General features: G+C 52.1%; 1 protein-coding gene and 1 long non-coding RNA gene across 8 annotated transcripts in view; one reads left to right on the top strand and one right to left on the bottom strand.

The window, feature by feature from the left end:
• LOC310952953 overlaps window positions 1–13,305 on the bottom strand; it is a 403,897-nt gene extending 390,592 nt beyond the window's left edge. The window contains exon 1 of the long non-coding RNA XR_014593384.1: window positions 13,258–13,305. This is a non-coding gene — a long non-coding RNA (uncharacterized lncRNA). The remainder of the gene's footprint in view (window positions 1–13,257) is intronic.
• caska (calcium/calmodulin-dependent serine protein kinase a) overlaps window positions 1–20,729 on the top strand; it is a 125,079-nt gene that overhangs the window by 12,828 nt on the left and 91,522 nt on the right. The gene's annotated exons all lie outside the window — the stretch shown is intronic.

Below are 20,729 nucleotides of genomic sequence, written 5' to 3'. Positions count from 1 at the left end.
TTCCTGCCTCAGGCCTCTTCCTCACAGTGGCACGTCCTCCGTCAGTGGCAGAAACGCTGCTGCGGCACTGGAGATGATCTTTTTGTCCCTACACTCAGCCCGTTTTCTATAGAGCGCCGTCTGAGCACTCCGATTTCTCTTTAGTCATCTTAGTGAACGCATCCTGGACACGTTTTTTTAAGTAGTTAACCTCTGTTTAAAAAGGGCAAGTCGACTAAGAACAAATGTATACAACAATAAAAGTGTGGCGGTCTGACATCTGGGGCATATACACACATTTATACTCTTTTATACGCTTTGTTCAGGGATGTACAAACAAAACAACCCTGAATGAGAAGCAGAACTGCCGGGGATGACAGTCAATTAAACGCGCACTCACACTGTCCTTCTGCACCGGGCCAAAACAGGTTTTTGGGGTAAAGCCTAGTGCGTGTGACCAGTGTGAGTGCAACCGCTCCACGCATAACTGCGTCCAGCTGGTCGTCCACGTCAGGCTTTAGCTGAAAAACCTGTTTTGGCCCCGGTGCGGAAGGACAGCGTGAGTGCGCCCTTAGAGTCTTGCAGCACGACGTTGAGCTTGATGTGTGATTACCTCACGGTGCCGTGCAGATACACACAAACACACACACACACACACACACACACACACACACACACACACACACACACACACACACACACACACACACACACACACACACACACACACACACACACACACACACACACACACACACACACACACCAAACCGGCCCACGTGTATATTTTGACAGACCTGCACCTGTTGAATAATTCATCCCAGAGTCCGTGGCTGTGATGGAGCGTTCAATCATTCATGGCTGCAGAGGACGGAGCAGCTCACCTGTTTGAATCATTCTAACGATGCAGGCACCACGCTCACGCTCGCTCCACCCTCCGGGCTCTCACGCTCGCTCCACCCTCCAGACGCTCACGCTCGCTCCACCCTCCAGACGCTCACGCTCGCTCCACCCTCCAGACGCTCACGCTCGCTCCACCCTCCAGACTCTCACGCTGGCTCCACCCTCCAGACTCTCACACTAGCTCCACCCTCCAGACTCTCGCGCTCGCTCCACCCTCCAGACGCTCACGCTCGCTCCACACTCCAGACTCTCACGCTCACACTCGCTCCACCCTCCAGACTCTCACGCTCGCTCCACCTCCAGACTCTCACGCTCGCTCCACCCTCCAGACGCTCACGCTCGCTCCACCCTCCAGACGCTCACACTCGCTCCACCCTCCAGACTCTCACGCTCCCTCCACCCTCCAGACTCTCACGCTCGCTCCACCCTCCAGACTCTCACGCTCGCTCCACCCTCCAGACTCTCACGCTCGCTTCCACCCTCCGGACGCTCACGCTCGCTCCACCCTCCAGACGCTCACGCTCGCTCCACCCTCCAGACTCTCATGCCCGCTCCACCCTCCGGGCTCTCACGCTCGCTCCACCCTCCGGGCTCTCACGCTCGCTCCACCCTCCACCCTCCCACGCTCGCTCCACCCTCCAGACTCTCACGCTCGCTCCACCCTCCAGACTCTCACGCTCGCTCCAGCCTCCAGACGCTCACGCTCGCTCCACCCTCCAGACTCTCACGCTCGCTCCACCCTCCAGACGCTCACACTCGCTCCACCCTCCAGACTCTCACGCTCGCTCCACCCTCCAGACACTCACGCTCGCTCCACCCTCCAGACTCTCACGCTCGCTCCACCCTCCAGACGCTCACGCTCGCTCCACCCTCCAGACTCTCACGCTCGCTCCACCCTCCAGACTCTCACGCTCGCTCCACCCTCCAGACTCTCACACTCGCTCCACCCTCCAGACGCTCACGCTCCGTCCACCCTCCAGACTCTCACGCTCGCTCCACCCTCCAGACGCTCACGCTCGCTCCACCCTCCAGACTCTCACGCTCGCTCCACCCTCCAGACGCTCACACTCGCCTCCACCCTCCGGACGCTCACGCTTGCTCCACCCTCCAGACGCTCACGCTCGCTCCACCCTCCAGACTCTCACGCTCGCTCCGCCCTCCAGGCTCTCACGCTCGCTCCACCCTCCAGACGCTCACGCTCGCTCCACCCTCCGGGCTCTCACGCTCGCTCCACCCTCCAGACGCTCACGCTCGCTCCACCCTCCAGACTCTCACGCACGCTCCACCCTCCGGACGCTCACGCTCGCTCCACCCTCCAGACTCTCACGCTCGCTCCACCCTCCAGACGCTCACGCTCGCTCCACCCTCCACCCTCCCACGCTCGCTCCACCCTCCAGACTCTCACGCTCGCTCCACCCTCCAGACGCTCACGCTCGCTCCACCCTCCAGACTCTCACGCTCGCTCCACCCTCCTGGCTCTCACGCTCGCTCCACCCTCCAGACTCTCACGCTCGCTCCACCCTCCAGACGCTCACGCTCGCTCCACCCTCCAGACTCTCACGCTCGCTCCACCCTCCAGACTCTCACGCTCGCTCCACCCTCCAGACGCTCACGCTCGCTCCACCCTCCAGACTCTCACGCTCGCTCCACCCTCCAGACGCTCACGCTCGCTCCACCCTCCAGGCTCTCACGCTCGCTCCACCCTCCAGACTCTCACGCTCGCTCCACCCTCCAGACTCTCACGCTCGCTCCACCCTCCAGACTCTCACGCTCGCTCCACCCTCCAGACTCTAGCGCTTGCTCCACCCTCCAGACTCTCACGCTCGCTCCACCCTCCACCCTCCCACGCTCGCTCCACCCTCCACCCTCCCACGCTCGCTCCGCCCTCCAGACGCTCACGCTCGCTCCACCCTCCACCCTCCCACGCTCGCTCCACCCTCCGGGCTCTAACGCTCGCTCCACCCTCCAGACGCTCACGCTCGCTCCACCCTCCAGACGCTCACGCTCGCTCCACCCTCCCACGCTCGCTCCACCCTCCAGACTCTCACGCTCGCTCCACCCTCCAGACGCTCACGCTCGCTCCACCCTCCAGACGCTCACGCTCGCTCCACCCTCCACCCTCCCACGCTCGCTCCACCCTCCAGACTCTCACGCTCGCTCCACCCTCCAGACGCTCACGCTCGCTCCACACTCCAGACTCTCACGCTCGCTCCACCCTCCAGACTCTCACGCTCGCTCCACCCTCCACCCTCCCACGCTCGCTCCACCCTCCAGACTCTCACACTCGCTCCACCCTCCAGACTCTCACGCTCGCTCCACCCTCCAGACGCTCACGCTCGCTCCACCCTCCAGACGCTCACGCTCACTCCACCCTCCACGCTCTCACGCTCACTCCACCCTCCACGCTCTCACGCTCGCTCCACCCTCCGGGCTCTCACACTCGCTCCACCCTCCGGGCTCTCACGCTCGCTCCATCCTCCAGACTCTCACGCTCGCTCCAGACGCTCACGCTCGCTCCACCCTCCAGACTCTCACGCTCGCTCCACCCTCCAGACCTGCTCCGTCAGTGCAGAGCTGCGAGTGTTAAAACACAGCTCATTTTCTCTGGTAGGGACGTGTTTGTGCTTACACAGCGAATACAGTCTGCTCCAGATATGATGGATTCTGCAGCACACACACACACACACACACACACACACACACACACACGCGCACACACACACACGCACACGCACACCCTCTCAAATATTTACCCTCTTCTCTTCCAATCTGTGGATTCACCTCCCTGCTGTTTGCTGCTGGGGATGGATGAACAGGAGATCAGGTGCTCTCTTAAACAATGACTAGAGGAGGAGGAGGAGGAGGAGGAGGAGGAGGAGGAGGAGGAGGAGGAGGAGGAGGAGGAGGAGGAGGAGGAGGAGGAGGAGGAGGAGGAGGAGGAGGAGGAGGAGGAGGAGGAGGAGGTCCCTCGTACCAGACTCAAAACTAAAGGTGACGGGGTCTTTGAGGGGGTCTGCAGCTGAGCGTGTGCACGCGTGTGCGTCTCTGCTTCCTTCTGTTGCTCACTCCGCTCGTGCAAACGCACAAAAAGTGTATTACGTGTGTTTTGATGAAGCGGATACTTCATCAACCCCACAGGGAGCCGGTGTTTGATTCCAAAAATACACCTTGGATGGAGCATCACTTCCACTGATTCAGGGCAGAGCTGCCGCGTGTGTTCCTGCAGGTTTAGTCGAGGTAAGAGGAGAAGAGACGAGGACGGCGAGAGGTTTACTCTCCGTCCACATGACGACAGTGACGCAGAATAAAACCAACACCTGCTACATTTACGCCTGACGTCCACGGTACTCCGGCGTTTCCGAGCCCCTAAAACGGAGAGGTTTGGAAACACAGCTGAGTCTGTTTTAGTTTGACAGATCCTCTCGTGTGGGGGCTCCTTTCCCTTCACCGCTTCCTCCGGCGCTGGGCTGCCGTACCGTTACATCTACGTATGGTATGTAGGTCGATGCACGTGAAGGTGAAACCCAAACTTTCAGCTGTTTGCCGTTAGCATCAAACTAAACGGCGGCGCATGAAGACACCCCCCCCCCCGCAGGTTCTCAGTCAGAGTCACAGCTGTGTAGACGAGGGTGGTGTGACGCCGCTGTAGAGGGCGTGACACATCTAACATGCTAACGCTAACTCAGCAGGGTGTGACACATCTAACATGCTAACGCTAACTCAGCACGGTGTGACACATCTAACATGCTAACGCTAACTCAGCAGGGTGTGACACATCTAACATGCTAACGCTAACTCAGCACGGTGTGACACATCTAACATGCTAACGCTAACTTAGCACAACAACTAAAACACTTTTTTCACATGCTGTTATGAAATATAAACACATTATTATTATTATTATTATTATTATTATTATTATGATTATTATTGTTGTTGTTGTTGTGGAAGTCGCCTCAGCAGAGATCAGGTGAACAAACAGTGAACTGAGCGACAGGACAACATTATTATTGACACACTTTCCTTCTTTACAGCTCCTCTGTTTGGGAAACAAACAACAGTCTAATGTCACACACACACACACTAAACACACACACACACACACTCTGCTCACACACGGCTCACACACTGCTCTCACACACGCTCCATATGTTTACCCAGTTTTGTTGAGCTCTCTGTGATTTCACTGTCTGCCGTGTGTGTGTGTGTGTGTGTGTGTGTGTGTGTGTGTGTGTGTGTGTGTGTGTGTGTGTGTGTGTGTGTGTGTGTGTGTGTGTGTGTGTGTGTGTGTGTGTGTGTGTGTGTGTGTGTGTGTGTGTGTGTGTGTGTGTGTGTGTGTGTGTGTGTGTGTGTGTGTGTGTGTGTGTGTGTGTGGTGTGTGTGTGTGTGTGTGTGTGTGTGTGTGTGTGTGTGTGTGTGTGTGTGTGTGTGTGTGTGTGTGTGTGTGTGTGTGTGTGTGTGTGTGTGTGTGTGTGAGATTCAGATCAGTTAATGCAGTGAAAGGCGAGCTCATGATCGTTCATCAACACGATGTAGTTGAGTCATAAAGATGAGAGGAGAGGATGAGAGGAAGCGGTTCGATCCCCTGCTCCTCCAAGTGTCCTCGGGCAAAACACCGACACACTCCAAGTGTGTGAGGATCAGATGGTGTCCTCTCATCAGTGTGTAAATGTCTGTGCGAATGTGACGAGTAGTTTAAAAGAGCTTTGTGTAGTTAGTGAAGCCAGAGTTTATTAAAGAGTGTTTTAAAGACTTACCTACTGGCCCCTGTACCAGCTCCTCTCATAGTAAAGTCCATTACAGTGGAAGGAGCCCATTGGTGCTTTGTTGTGTGTGTAGGGACTCTTCTCATGCTGCTGCAGAGGTTTGCTGTTATTTTCAGCAGCATTAGTGGTTAAAAAAGACCTTTGAATGCCTTCACCGTGCTGCCCCGAGCTAATCACTGTTAGCCACGTCCGGCTGTTTGCGACTCTCCTGGATTTCTACCTTAATAGTTTGAAAAAACTGTCTCCAATTACACTTTAATTAGACTTTAGGTAAAAGTCCATTCACCATTTTAACGTGATGTTTCTCGTCTTCGTCTTGTTTGTATCGCCACAGCTCAGCATCGCCGATAGCGTCGGCTAATACCGAGGCTACATTCGCACGGCTGCGTTTTCATTTCTAACAATATCCCGATGATTGGCAACACTTCCTCATTACGGGGTCAGTGGAGCACCGGAGGCTACTTCCTGGTTAGAGCTCAGGCTAACTGTCTAAACGTTATCCAACCCAATGGATCAAATTCCGAGTCGGTTGTGACGGCAGTCGTCACCAACGTGTGCCAACCAAAAGCATAATATTGCTATTATCAACAGCACTGTTTTTGAGTTTTTGTGTTAGAGATGGAAATAAAGTCTAAATAAATAAATGGCTTAATGCAGGACTAGGATGTTGGAATAAACTGGTAAATATCCGTCGTCATTGTTGCTTTTTTTGTTCATTTCTTTGCATTTTAACCCCTAAATTTAAAAGTAGAGAACATTGAACCGTGTGATGGTGATGGTTGTGCAGCTGTGCGTGGTAACACGGGGCGGCACTAGCTCAGTCTGTAGGTGACTTGTCTGGGAACTGTAGGGTCACTGGTTCAAGTCCCTGTGTGGACCATGAATAGAGTGTGGACTGGTGGCTGGAGAGGTGCCAGTTCATCTCCTGGGCACTGCCGAGGTGATGTTGAGCAAGGCACTGAACCCCCAGCTGCTCGGGGCACCGCTCACTGGCAGCCCCCTCGCTCTGACATCTCTTCTTCTTCTTCTTCTTCTTCTTCTTCTAATGCCGACTCACGTCCAGTAACTGTTGACGCGGCAGGACGTCGGCGGCTCTGCCTCACTCCGCGGTGAGCAGGAGACAGAAGGTGCCCGTGTGTGTGTGTAATCATGTGTGCGTAAGTCGGTGTCACCCTATTTAACCAAGGCGTATGTGATCTTAGTTTATAGCGGAGTGTGTGAGTGTGTGTGTGACCCCTTGGTGTGTATGTGGGCTAATCTTAGCTTTAGCGCTGGCTTTAGCCAACGGTGACGATTAAGAGACATAAGCACGCGGCGAGCGCTTCTGGGCGGTAGTGACGACGGACTCCGCACCAAGAGCCAGAGCCCTGAGAGCTCAGGACTCAGATGTGTTCAGGGACTCTGCGTCAGTGTGTGAACGCACCCAGAACCCTGAGGTTTTATCACAAACGCACAAATTCAGATGGAGACAAACGTTTGCACTCATCTGTGGAGCAGGTAGATCCTCCAAAGCTTCCCCGCGGAGCACGACTGACGCTTCATTTAAGGTGTTTTATGGTCACGTTTCTGTTGAATTCTGATCTTTAAACATATTTTGTGTTATTTCTGTCTGGTCCTGAGGCAGTCGCTGCGTTTACATGAAGTCATAAAGCAGATTATATTCAGATTACTCTCAAACGCCATGTAAACACTGTATCCTGGGTATAATCAGAGACTCCACACCCCGGTGTACAGACCTGGAGAACTCCTATTCATGCATGTAAACGGCGTCCCTGGAGTAATATGGGGTTACCCGTCTGCACGTGCTCCGTGGGTCAGAACTGCCCTTCCCCACTCTGCAGCAGTGGCTTTGGACCCGGAAACAGAATAAATCAGGAAACAACGGTGCAGAATCAACAACACGACCTTTAAACCGAGGGTGGACTTCACAATGGCAACTTAGGGCGCCCTCCCACTGTGCCTCCGTCCCGTGCCCCGTGCTTTAGGGTCCTTGTCCCCCCCTCCAGGCCCGTTTGTACTCACACTACCTGGGCCTCGGAGAATGCTTCTTGCTGCCTATACGTCATCACGCCGTAACACGTCACACGCATTGATGACGTCATGGCGATGCGTGGCTTTGTTTCCAGATCTTTCCGTAGACCTCAGAGTTTTTGTGCGTCTTGTCGACTGTTTTTGAATAAAAGAGCCTCATATTTTCATATTCATCCATATCAATCATGCATAAAGTAGTCCATACACTGGGAGAAAGGAAGATAGTGAGATGAACTGGGGCGGAGTGAACATTACATGCCCGAGACCCTTAAAACGATGATCTCCTAACAGAACAGTGAGGTAAGCCGTGCTCTACCAAGTTGTGATTCATGGTGCCATGGTTTGAGTTACATACGGGCAAACAACAAACAAAAAAATCCACTTCAGTGTCCCCTCCCCCCCCCCGTCCAGACAGGGGATCTGCACCCCTGCTCATGTCGTGCAGTCCCAACCAAGAGAATCAATGTTCGATATTATGTCTGATATGACTCAGTTTGACACATGTAATGAAACCCTTCTTGCTGCTCTCTGCTGAGCCTCTATGAGCTCTAATGCTACAGTATATATACATGTTGCTCTGGAAGACTGAGCGCGGTGTTTCATCCTCTGCGTGCTGAGCGCGGAGCATCTCGTCCCCTCATTACTACCTCGACTTGTGACCCTGCCTGGGTGAGCGGGCTCAGGGTGCTGCTACAGCTCTCACACACCCAGAGACGCCGACGTGAGGCAGGCAGCTCCGAGGTAAAGGTAAAGGTCGGAGCTTTTGTTTCGGTCCCGCTGTCACTGCATCGCACTGGAGATCAGGGACGACCTTTACAAGCACACAGGAAGTTATTGTGGGCCAGAGAAAGGCTTTGCTCCGAGCTTTCTGCTGAGTATTGAGTTCCTCTCTCAAGCTCCCAGACAATCGACTGTGCAGCATGGATTTAGAGCACTCTGTGCGGAGCGCTGTTCCAGGGCCCGGGCCCCGGAGAAGCATCGCTGGCATGTAGATCAATGCAGACACGCAGGGAAAATCAGATACAGCCCTCCGCTGCGTGGCTTTGGCTCTGGCTTTGGCTGCAGGGAGCAGATCAGTAACAGTCGGGACGTGAACATGCTGAGGTTAGGCCCAGGGTGTCAGGATGCAGATCCACCGCTGCGCTGCAAGTGTACAGCGGACGTGGTGAAGGTGGTAAACAAGGCCTGTCAGTCTGTTTCTGTACCGTGGAGTGTGTACTCTATGTGTGCATACAGACGAGACTGGAGGAGCTGACCCTCGCTGACACCTCTGCAGATATGAAAGCAGATGTTCGTCCTCCACGCTGTTTCGTTCAGGTGGAGCTGCACCGAATATCCTTTTTCCTTTTCTTTAACATGCAAAGCTTCTTAAAATCAAAGTCAAAGTCGCTTTATTGTCAATTCTTCACATGAACAAGACAAACAAGGAAACTAACTGTTGTTTCTCACTGTCCCCTGCGTCGACTAGACAAGACAAAGACACGACACAGTTAGTAAAGTGGCACAACATGAATGATCTAACTGCTACAGTAACAACAAAGAACACAATAGTGAGTCTGTTGAGGTTTTGCAAGCAACCAAAGCGTAACACTAACTATAATAATATCTATAGTAATGTGAACATGACTCATATGTGATGGCAGTTAATGCAGCAGAAGAGTAGAAACAAGCACAGCTGAGGTGACAGAATATAACAATGATCATAATTATGGTGGTAAATATGATCAATGGGCTACACGGTGGTGTAGTGGTTAGCACTGTCGCCTCACAGCGAGAAGGTTCCTGGTTTGAACCCCGGCTGGGGCCCTTCTGTGTGGAGTTTGCATGTTGTCCCCGTGTCTGCGTGGGTTTTCTCCGGGTTCTCCGGTTTCCTCCCACAGTCCAAAGACGTGCAGGTGTTGGGTTCATTGATGACTCTAAATCACCCGTAGGTGTGAATGGTTGTCTGTCTCTGTTCGTCTCTATGTGTCCTGTCCTGTCCAGGGTGGACCCCGCCTCACGCCCGATGTCAGCTGGGATCGGCTCCAGCCCCCCCACGACCCCGACAGGGACAAGAGGAGGAAGATGAATGAATGAATATGAAAATGATAATAATTATGGTGGTAAACATGATCAATGATGAGCAGCGGCAACAGCAGCTACGACACAGCGAGACTCACCACTGATGGTACAAATGTTACAGTTCACTGTTTAAGTAAGCGTTTCCATGGCAGCACGTACCATGACTAAACCCTTATAGTGTGATTGGGGCATTTTTGTGGCTCGGAGTCGTGTGAACGTCCTGGAGTCATCACAGACTCACAGAAGGATGTGGTTCAGAGCGACCTCGTCTGCAGCCAAATCCATCAGACCTGAAATGTCCGACCGCTTCTCCAGATGTTTCTGTGGTTTGTTGCCTGCACATACCAAAGACTCATGTGCTCATAACACACAGACTGACTTATTAAGGGCCAATCTGACCTGATCACAGATCAGGGGCCGCTGTGAGTGTTGGCTGATCACTTAAACGGCTGCAGAGACGTTTGACGCCGTTGAAACACAGTTACAGATGATGACGTTTCCTGCTCAGTACATATTCGTCACACTTCTTCTATAAGTGCTGTTGTGGTCGTTCCAGTTGAAACTCGGAGCTCCTAAAATCTTGACTTCTGAGTGAAACTGGAACACGCCATCACTACTAGACACTAATTTATGAATCCCGCTGACACACTGCAGCGCTGTGCCGTCCTTGTAGGCGGGAACTGAGACGTCACCCCTCCGCACGCACCGTTTACCTGAATGCAACCAAAGCCCGCTGCAACATGATTCATCAACACTACCCAGACTACAAACGTAAAACCAGAACGCTTGGGATCCCCAGATCTGCATTCAGTACAGAGATTAGAGTGTAGGTTGTTGGATGAACTGCGCTATAAAAGAGAGATTAACGTGACACATGAAGGGGCTTATTAAGATGCATCAGAGGAAACACTCTACGGAGCATGTGTTCATGTGCAGCACAGCAACAAAAGAAGCCGTGTCGTGAGAGCGTCTCCTCTGCAGCCGGCAACATCACCGTAATGTGACATGTGTGTTAGCGAGGCTGCGTTCTGCCTCTCCCGTTCAACACTCGTTCACAGCTCAGAATAATAACATCTCTAATGGACGCCGCCTCGTGTTAATGTGTCTGTACAAGACTCCCACATGTCTCCGTCCCTTTGCAGTTTGCAGTATGTCTGCTTTTGTGTTTGGGCTGCGATGAAACACGTCATGAGCACCCGTTTCCCACCAAATTAGCATTAAAACGCAGGCTTATAAAGGTGTGGAAACCTGGTCAAATAGGCGACAGACTCCGTCCCCTTTGCCGGTAGATGAGTATGCCTTTCTATTTTCGTCCGGTGTGTCACGTTCAGTGTCAGGAATGCGCCATAAAAAACAGGTGGACCCCCGCTGGACATGTGGACATCAACGTGGGTCATACTGCAACACTTTGGCTTCAACATGACCGGCTTTAACAAAGTGTAGCAGCGCTCTTTACTGTGAAAAAGCACCATTAAAGGCTTCAAAACCCACGTTCCAGCAGCAACAGACGTTACTACAGTAGACATACACAGCTCCACGTAGCTACATGCTAACGTCGGGGAAAGCTGTAATCTTGGTTGCAGATGTGCTTCGTATTTCTCTGGATCACATTCCTGCGGGAGCGTTTGACTGATGAGTTTGTGAGAAAAGGGGTTTTAGTCTCAAGGAAGGTCAGGAGGAGGATGCTGTGGGCGTTCAGAGGCCGAGGAATATTCCGTCTGGATGTAAGGGAAGGAAACGTTTGACCGACCTTGTGTTGATGTGTCTGGGCCCGGAGCGTGAGCGCGTATCTTTGCCACCGTTCACCCTCGTTTTGTCCTTTTGTGGTTCTTTATTTGTCTTTTGGGGCGGAGCGGAGAATTAGCACTTCCTGACAGCAGCTATCTTTTACAACAGTGATTACTGACCAGTGAGCGGATCCCCATGGCCCCATGAATCTCTCTCTCTCTCTCTGTCTCACACACACACACACACGCACATGCACACGCACACACAGAAGGGTTACGTAAGGGGGCTTAGAGCTGAAGTGTGTGTGAAATTCAAGGAGACAGGGAGGAAACCTCCTGACTCATCTGAGCCTTAAAGACGGGACTGTGAAGTGTGTTTGCATGTGGGAGGAGGATTAATGGTACACATGTGCTCGTCGGCATGTCTCTGCACTCTGATAAACACACCTTTGTGTACGTGTGTGTGTGTGTGTGTCTGTGTGTGTGTGTGTAGGTGTGTGTGTGTGTGTGGATGAATGCATTGAATCTAAGCTCAGCGGGCTCATTAACTTTTATAGACTGCAGCCTGAGTGAGGAGGAAACAGCTGAGCCAATACGCTGACCGCTGTGCAGGCAACACACACGCACACACACACACACACACACACACACACACACACACACTGACACGCACACACACACACACACACACACACACTGACACGCACACACACACACACACACACACACACACACATATTTCCTCTCGTCTGTGTCGATCCAGGACTTTGTGTATTGCTTGGAGAAACATCACTGGACTCCTCGTCGGTGAAAAGACAAATTCACGGTCGTCTCGTTGGTTCAAATCCAGCGTCTCTCTGTTGCACTTTCATTATTTAAATGCACTGCGGCATTAATCAAAAGTTCGATTGATTTCATGGATCGGTCCGTGCAGACGCTCTGCAGTGGGAGCTGCTGTGTGTGTTGTCTCTGACTCGTGTTGTGTGCGGGGGAGGATGCCAGGGGTCTGGTGTCAGAGTTTCCGCTCCTTACCCCTGACGCCGTCGATGGTTTGTGGTCAGCTGAGTGCATCTGAGCGGCAGAGGCTGATGGCTGCGGGTAGAAAAGCTTCATTCGAGCTCTCCCGGAGGTCTGGCTCGGTGTACTGACTCTACAGAAGGACATATTTCTGTTCTGGACACGAAGGCTGTGGTTCTGACCGCTGTTCTGTGGACACAGGACACAGTGTTCAGCCCTGTCCTCACTCTGAACCCCGAACATGAGCTCCTCCTGTTTTACTGATGACCTCATGCAGCGCTGGCTACAGTTGACAATCAGTTAGGGCGCCCTCCCACTGTTCCTCCGTCCCGTGCCCCGTGCTTTAGGGTCCTTGTCCCCCCCTCCAGGCCCGTTTGTACTCACACTACCTGGGCCTCGGAGAATGCTTCTTGCTGCCTATACGTCATCACGCCGTAACACGTCACACGCATTGATGACGTCATGGCGATGCGTGGCTTTGTTTCCAGATCTTTCCGTAGACTTCAGAAACCAGGATTTTCACCCCTTCCCAAAGGAGAGGATCCATCTGGAGGAGTCAGGTTAGGTAGACTCTTCATGTAAAAATATAATGAAACTACATGTCTCGATGGTTTCATTCTTCAGCCACCATCAGTTGTTTTTTTAAGTTTAATAAACTCATATTTGACCCAAACTCTGCCGCGGTTTCTGCCGAACACACTGGGATCGCTCGAGTCACACGTCTGTGCTCTGAAAATAATCTACTTTAAATTATTCATTCATTCATCTTCAACCGCTTGTCCCTGTCGGGGTCGTGGGGGGGCTGGAGCCGATCCCAGCTGACATCGGGCGTGAGGTGGGGTCCACCCTGGACAGGACGCCAGTCTATCACAGGACACATAGAGACGAACAGAGACAGACAACCTTTCACACCTACGGGTGATTTAGAGTCATCAATGAACCGAACACCTGCACGTCTTTGGACTGTGGGAGGAAACCGGAGAACCCGGAGAAAACCCACGCAGACACGGGGACAACATGCAAACTCCACACAGAAGGGCCCCAGCCGGGATTCAAACCAGGAACACTCTTGTTGTGAGGCAACAATGCTGACTTAGATGCTTTTAATGTTCTTTTGAAGTTCTGTCGTGTGGCCTGGCTCAGGTTTGGTTCATGAACGATATCGTATCCCGTCCGTACAGCGCGATCTGCTCTGGGGTCAGATTGGTCCTCGTCCAGGTACCTGGAGGCTCCTGTACTGTGGAGATTAAACACTGCTGCTGTATATTTCTGTGATACTGTGATGTGAACTGTGATGACAGCTTCATCGCCCCCATGAGCTGTTTATTATTGGCCTAATTTATTCCTCCCCTCCCTTTTTCGCTTTTGATGCAAAACTAGTGAGCACAGGGAACCGGGCGCCCAAATTAGACCCAATGAGAAGAGGCAAAGCAGATACTCAGACTTTCTGTTTATTGTTTCACAGCTTTACTAATGAGAGAATCCTCCCCTGCATCAAAACGGCACATTATTAAAAATAACGGCATCGTTCTTAGCTCTTAAAAGTGACGTGTGTGTAAACGATCATTCAGGGCGCCCTCCCACTGTGCCTCCGTCCCGTGCCCCGTGCTTTAGGGTCCTTGTCCCCTCCTCCACGCCCGTTTGTACTCGCACTACCTGGGCCTCGGAGAATGCTTCTTGCTGCCTATACGTCATCACGCCGTAACACGTCACACGCATTGATGACGTCATGGCGATGCGTGGCTTTGTTTCCAGATCTTTCCGTAGACCTCAGAGTTTTTGTGCGTCTTGTCGACTGTTTTTGAATCTTTTCATCGACCAAATCTGCAGTAAACACTCCACCTCCGCATCACACCAACGTGAACCTTTCACCGCCATTGTTTGAAATGTCCGCGCATGGTCCCTCCTTCTTTTTTCTACGTCCCAACAGGCGCACAGGAAATGACCTCAGAACCGCCGTGGGCCAAATGTAAGTGTTTTTAAAGGAATAGTCATGTGGATGAAGACTGAATGGCAGACGCAGACACACACACACACACACACACACACACACACACAGACAGACACACACACACACACACACACAGTGGTCTGCAGGCTACAACCATAAACATGTTGTCTTCTCAACAGGGGGGAGCCTGCTCTTAAATGCCCCCCGCATCAATGATTTAGCAGTGGGATGATGTCATGGACCTAATGGACCATTAATGTTGCAGCAGGTCCCACACACACACACACACACACACACACACACACACACACACACACACACACACACACACACACACACACACACACACACACACACACACACAAACATCATGACATCAGGCAGCAGTTGGGCCTTTTTATTATGGCGTTGACGTACACTGATCACGTCAGTCCCGTCCAAACTGAGTTACGTTACGTGACCTATGACTCGTTTGTCTGTTAGCGTGATATTAATGTAACTGACGGCTCTGGGGTCTGTCAGCGTCTCTTTCACTTGCTCCCAGTGAGGCGAGTGTAGAGGAAAGACTGCTCCTGTTCAGGAAAAACAGCAAAGACAGAAAACACGACTGCACGCACGCCGGGTGTTGTAAAATGACACTAAGTCTTAACACATGATAATGAAATTGTCTTTTTCACAACATCGTAAAGCCTCCAAAAACGACCCGCTAACAGCAGCAGAAGACGTTTAAGAGCGTGCAGTGCTCGCCAGTCACGACCCGTTCAGACCAGTGAGAAACGCTGCTACACTTTAACACTGTCATCACTTCTTTAGTTTGTTCTTATTTTATTTCATCTGCTGTTAAACTGCACGCTGCGTGTTGTTGTATGTTGTATAAACCTGCATTTAACCACAATGTCCGTTGCACTCTGTCACTATTAGTCAACTGCACTCTGCCATTTTGAAAAGGTCAGAGGTCAAAGGTCAAAGGTTACCTCATCTCTGCAACTCGTGTATCTAAATATTCTACAGGCTCCTCAGTGGAAATGACCACCTGAGACGGTGTTCATGTGACATTTTCACGTCGGTTTTTGGTATTTCCCATATTTTCCGTTGGACGTGAAGGCTCCAGCCGACTCTGGTGAATTGTTCGGGGTCTCGTAGCGTCCTCGCCGCCCCGTGACGTTCTTAAAGATGAGAAAAACGCCCTCTTCGTGGTTGTTCAGTTTCTTTTTCTGTCCTGTTGTTTTTCCATTTCCTGTTGAAATCTAGCATCAATTAGCTTCAGTGCACCGTAAAGAATGGGCCCTTGTCACTGCGCTGATTGGGTGCTTAGTCAAAGTTAGGCAACAAATCAGCCGGTTAATCCGGTGAGTGCCTCCTTCTCTGTCCGCAGACGCTCCTGAAACAGCATCTCCAGCAGATCTCACACTTGGCTCTCGACCCAAACCACTCAGGAGGATTTTCTTTCCTCTCCCTGTTCTTTGCTTTACTCCATTTTTCATTTGCCGACGCCACTTCCTTCATTTCTTGCTTTGTCGTCGGCTCATTTTTCCACTTTACGGTTGAATCTCACGTCCGTTTCCCTGAGGCTGCATTCAAAAGGAAGTTCAGAGCGCACCCCCTGACCTCGCCGTAGAGCTCAGCGGTTAGAAAACGCTGTTTTCAGCCTCTGAAATCTAAAGATTAATACCTTGTATGTGTCTGGATTATGTAACACATTTACATAAATGACTTTCTATGTATCAAAAATATATGTTTTTCAAAGTGTTTTGCATTCAGAGCTGAAGTTTCCCGTTATGTATTCCCGTAAATGTGGCTCAGGGCGCCCTCCCACTGTGCCTCCGTCCCGTGCCCCGTGCTTTAGGGTCCTTGTCCCCCCCTCCAGGCCCGTTTGTACTCACACTACCTGGGCCTCGGAGAATGCTTCTTGCTGCCTATACGTCATCACGCCGTAACACGTCACACGCATTGATGACGTCATGGCGATGCGTGGCTCGTACACGTGCAAACGCGCTTTACAAAAGCCCACCTCTCTGGCCGCTCCTAGACGTGGTGCGGTTGCACTCACACTGGTCAAAGGAACCAGACTTTAGCCGTGAAACGTGTTTGGGCACGGGACGGATGGACAGTGTGAGTGTTACCGGTCTCTTCTCTCTCCTCCTCAACTTTGTAATCAGCGCCATCACGTCTTCTTCACGCCACGTGTCCGCCATGGACGAGGTGTTCATCACATCTCTGTACGACCGTAATAATCATCCGCTGCATGTTTACGTTGAATGAATGAATGAAATGAAACTTTGATGCATCAGTGATTTTTAGTAATGGAGTTCCTCAGGGAATCGATCTGTGGCGTTCACCTCTTCACTTAAACGGTGTGTGTGCGTGTGTGTGTGCTTGTGTGTGTGTGTGTGTTTGTGTGTGTGTTTTCTCCGAGTTGATGTGCGGATTCCCCATGACGGTTTCCCCCGTTGCTTCACCCTTCACCTGAGACGAGCTGGTGGAGCAGAGGGGAACACGGGGAGGTCGAGAGGGAGGGTAAAGAGGAATCAGAGCACACTGGGACTTCCTGTCACAGCTGATCATCCTCAACCAGCTTCCCCTCGTTTCCTCTCTGCTGCCGTCCTCCTCCTTCTCCGTCCTCTGCTCCTTCGTCTCTGGCTCAGGGAGCAGGTGATGTGTGTGTGTGTGTGTGTGTGTGTGTGCGTGTGTGTTGCGTGTGCACATCTTGGATCGGACTATCTGAGTCACTAAGTGTAGTGTATACATCCAGGAAGTAGGGACGCACCAATTGTGAAATTCTGAGCCCATACCGCCTGTTCACGCTCGACACTGCACTTCCTCGGGTCCTCAGCGATGCACCTGCGGACCGTGAAGTCGATTTTAATGAACGGTTCTTGAGATATGTGACGGACAGTCGTACGCGTGCAGAGGCTCCTTCCTGTATAGCCAGATGATGCTGCTACAGCTCCACCTATCGGCCAAATGGCACCACATCTGTCGTGTCCACTCAGACCTCATATCTACACGTGTCCACCAAATGTGGCGTCGACGGCACAAAGCGTTCAGGAGTTATGTACCAACCGTACCTGGGCGCGGTACGGTTGCACTCACACTGGTCAAAGGATCTAGACTTCAGCCGTGAAACGTGCTCGGGCACGGTATGGAGGAACAGTGGGAGTGCGCCCTAAGTCTCGAATATAATCTGATCTGTTCTCTGGCAAACAGAGACATAGAAATGTTGCTAAGTGTAAATGAAAGTGTCTCATCTGGATTTTATCTCGCTGCGAGCCCAGTGTGTGTGTGTGTGCGTGCGTGTCTTCTCAGTACGCGGTCGTGCTTCTTCCTGATTCGCTGCTCCAGGTCCCAGCGGGAGGCATACGGGACTCAGTCCAGACCACATGAGGCCCTGCTTCTGAATTACAAGCGTCAGTAAAGTGGTTGTTTGTCCCGATCGCTGCAGCAGCGCGGAGGTTAGTCAGGGTTAGAGGCCTGGATACGTGGGTGGAGTCTGACGTGGACCTTTTCTCTGCTTTACTCTACTTCTCTTCTGTTTCTCGGTAATTTCACTCAAATTATAGGAAGTTAATGCAAAGCTAATGCTTAAAACCTCCTCTGTGTGTGTGTGTGTGTGTGTGTGTGTGTGTGTGTGTGTGTGTGTGTGTGTGTGTGTGTGTGTGTGTGTGTGTGTGTGTGTGTGTGTGTGTGTGTGGTGTGTGTGTGTGTGTGTGTGTGTGTGTGTGTGTGTGTGTGTGTGTGTGTGTGTGTGTTGTGTGTGTGTGTGGGGTGGGTGTAAAGAGAGTAAGGATAGAGGAAAATCGTGTCTCTGCGATGACGTCTTGACACAATTGTAAGCACAGAGATGTAAAAGCAGAGGAGCTGCGTGATGACTCAGACTGAATCCTAATGTATGTTTGCAGCGTCTCCCTTCATCTTATCCCTCGTTCCTTGTGATCTCGCATTAACACATCAGAGCAGGGAGGTTTCATAAACTCCTCCGTCACACTCCTCTGAGGGAGCCTGGCGCCTTTGAAAAAATGTGAAACAAAACCCTCACGAGCACAAAAAGGTCTGATCCAATAGACGTTAGCAGCACGCGGATCGGCGAGATTCACCTTTTTGATTGGCAGCCGGTGTTGACAGTGACATGATGGCTCTATCAGCACTAACACTGTGTTAACGCCAAGTCCCCGGAGGCAGAGCGGCAGCGTGCGGACTAACATCGTGCACGGGAATCCACAGGTATTCAGAGCGAGGGCGTGTTCGCTGCTCACAGGTCAGAGATGAAACCAGCGTCGGAGTTAAATCCACTCTGAAGCAGCCGCCTCCAAACTCTCAGAGACAAAAGGGAAGTTCAGCATCTCAGAAGAAGTGACGATCATCGAGCGATGAGATGACAACGCAACTGTCTTTGCGTTGAAAGGAGCCAGTTGAGGTGGTTCAGGATCATCTGGTAAGGATGAACCCCTGGGCGCCTCCCTAGGGAGGTGTTCCAGGCACGTCCAGCTGGGAGGAGGCCTCGGGGAAGACCCAGGACCAGGTGGAGAGATTAGATCTCCACACTGGCCTGGGAACGCCTCAGGATCCCCCAGTTAGAGCTGGTTAATGTGGCCCGGGAAAGGGAAGTTTGGGGACCTGATCCAGGATCAGAGGCTGAAGATGGAGAACTATTGATTAATGAATTACTCGATAATTTGCATCCCTACTAATAACAAATAAATAATAATGTCTATATATCTAAATATCAATATCTCTCCAGGGTTCATCCTTACCAGATGATCCTGAACCACCTCAACTGGCTCCTTTCAACACAAAGGAGCAGCGGCTCTACTCCGAGTTCCTCACGGATGCTGAACTTCTCCCCCTCTCTCTAAGGGAGACTCCAGACCCCCTCCTGAGGAAACACATTTCACACGCTTGTACTCGTGACCTGGTTCTTTGGGTCATGAATAATATCCCTATCTATATCTTTATATCTATCTTTGGTGCACTGGTATGGGGTCGGTACGCGAGGCAGAGCTCAGCAGGAGGAACTGCTGCCTCGGCTGTTGTCGTGTACGTTGAGTGGAAGAGGTAATATTGATTTACATTTGTGATAAACGATCTTCATCCAGCGACATCTGGGAGCGCTGACATGAAACAGTGATGTGAGGTAGAGACGACGTGTTGACGGGTTTGCTTCAGTGTGACCCGGAGCTGCACCGGTGAGCACATGAACCATACGGCTGCTGAGTGTTAGGGTTCCTCTCCTCCTGTGTGACCGTAGACAGCGTGGCTTTGACACAATGGACCTTTTCATCCTTTATTTACACCAAACAACTGACCATTAATGGAGTAAGTGATGGACTGTGGAAAGGACGGTTAGTTGCGGCCTCAGTGTGCAGAACAGCCTGGTTGAGCGTGCAGTGTGCAGAACAGCCTGGTTGAGCGTGCAGTGTGCAGAACAGCCTGGTTCAGTGTGCAGTGTGCTGTACGTTAGTGTGTAACGTCAAAAACCTTAAAGTCGGGCTTATTTCATTATTAGCATGAGCACAACGTTAATCTGGCCCCGGGCTTTGATCACACACCCTCCGCTGCTCGAGTGTCGGCCTCTCGCCTCAAACACACTTTATCAGTGGAAGCCTGGTGGCCTCCTCCTGCTCCCGCTGCACGCCGCCAGGACATCAAAGTACATCGTGTGTGTGTGTGTGTGTGTGTGTGTGTGTGTGTGTGTGTGTGTGTGTGTGTGTGGTGTGTGTGTGTGTGTGTGTGTGTTGTGTGTGTGTGTGTGTGTGTGTGTGTGTGTGTGTGTGTGTGTGTGTGTGTGTGTGTGTGTGTGTGTGTGTGTGTGTGTGTGTGTGTGTGTGTGTGTGTGTGTGTGTGTGTGTGTGTGTGTGTGTGTGTGTGCGTGCGTGGCGTGCGTGCGTGCGTGCGTGCGTGCGTGCGTGCGTGCGTGCGTGCGTGCGTGCGTGCGTGCGTGCGTGCGTGCGTGCGTGCGTGCGTGCGTGCGTGCGTGCGTGCGTGCGTGCGTGCGTGCGTGCGTGCGTGCGTGCGTGCGTGCGTGCGTGCGTGCGTGCGTGCGTGCGTGCGTGCGTGCGTGCGTGCGTGCGTGCGTGCGTGTGTGTTGCAGGTGCTGGCATGTCCAGGCTTCTGCCTAATCCCATTGGGAGCTGTGAATAAGCTGCCTAGCTCTGCCTCCTTACGTAACCACTCAGAGAGAGAGAGAGGGAGAGAGAGAGAGACAGAGAGAGTGGAAAGATGGGAGAGAGAGAGAGAGAGAATGGGTAGATGGGGGATAGAGAGAGAGAGAGTGAGGAGAGTGAGGAGAGTGAGGAG

The sequence above is a fragment of the Echiichthys vipera genome, assembly GCF_963691815.1.
Source record: "Echiichthys vipera genome assembly, chromosome: 10".
NCBI classification, from domain to species: domain Eukaryota; kingdom Metazoa; phylum Chordata; class Actinopteri; order Perciformes; family Trachinidae; genus Echiichthys; species Echiichthys vipera.
This window is presented reverse-complemented; position numbering and strand designations above follow the sequence as displayed.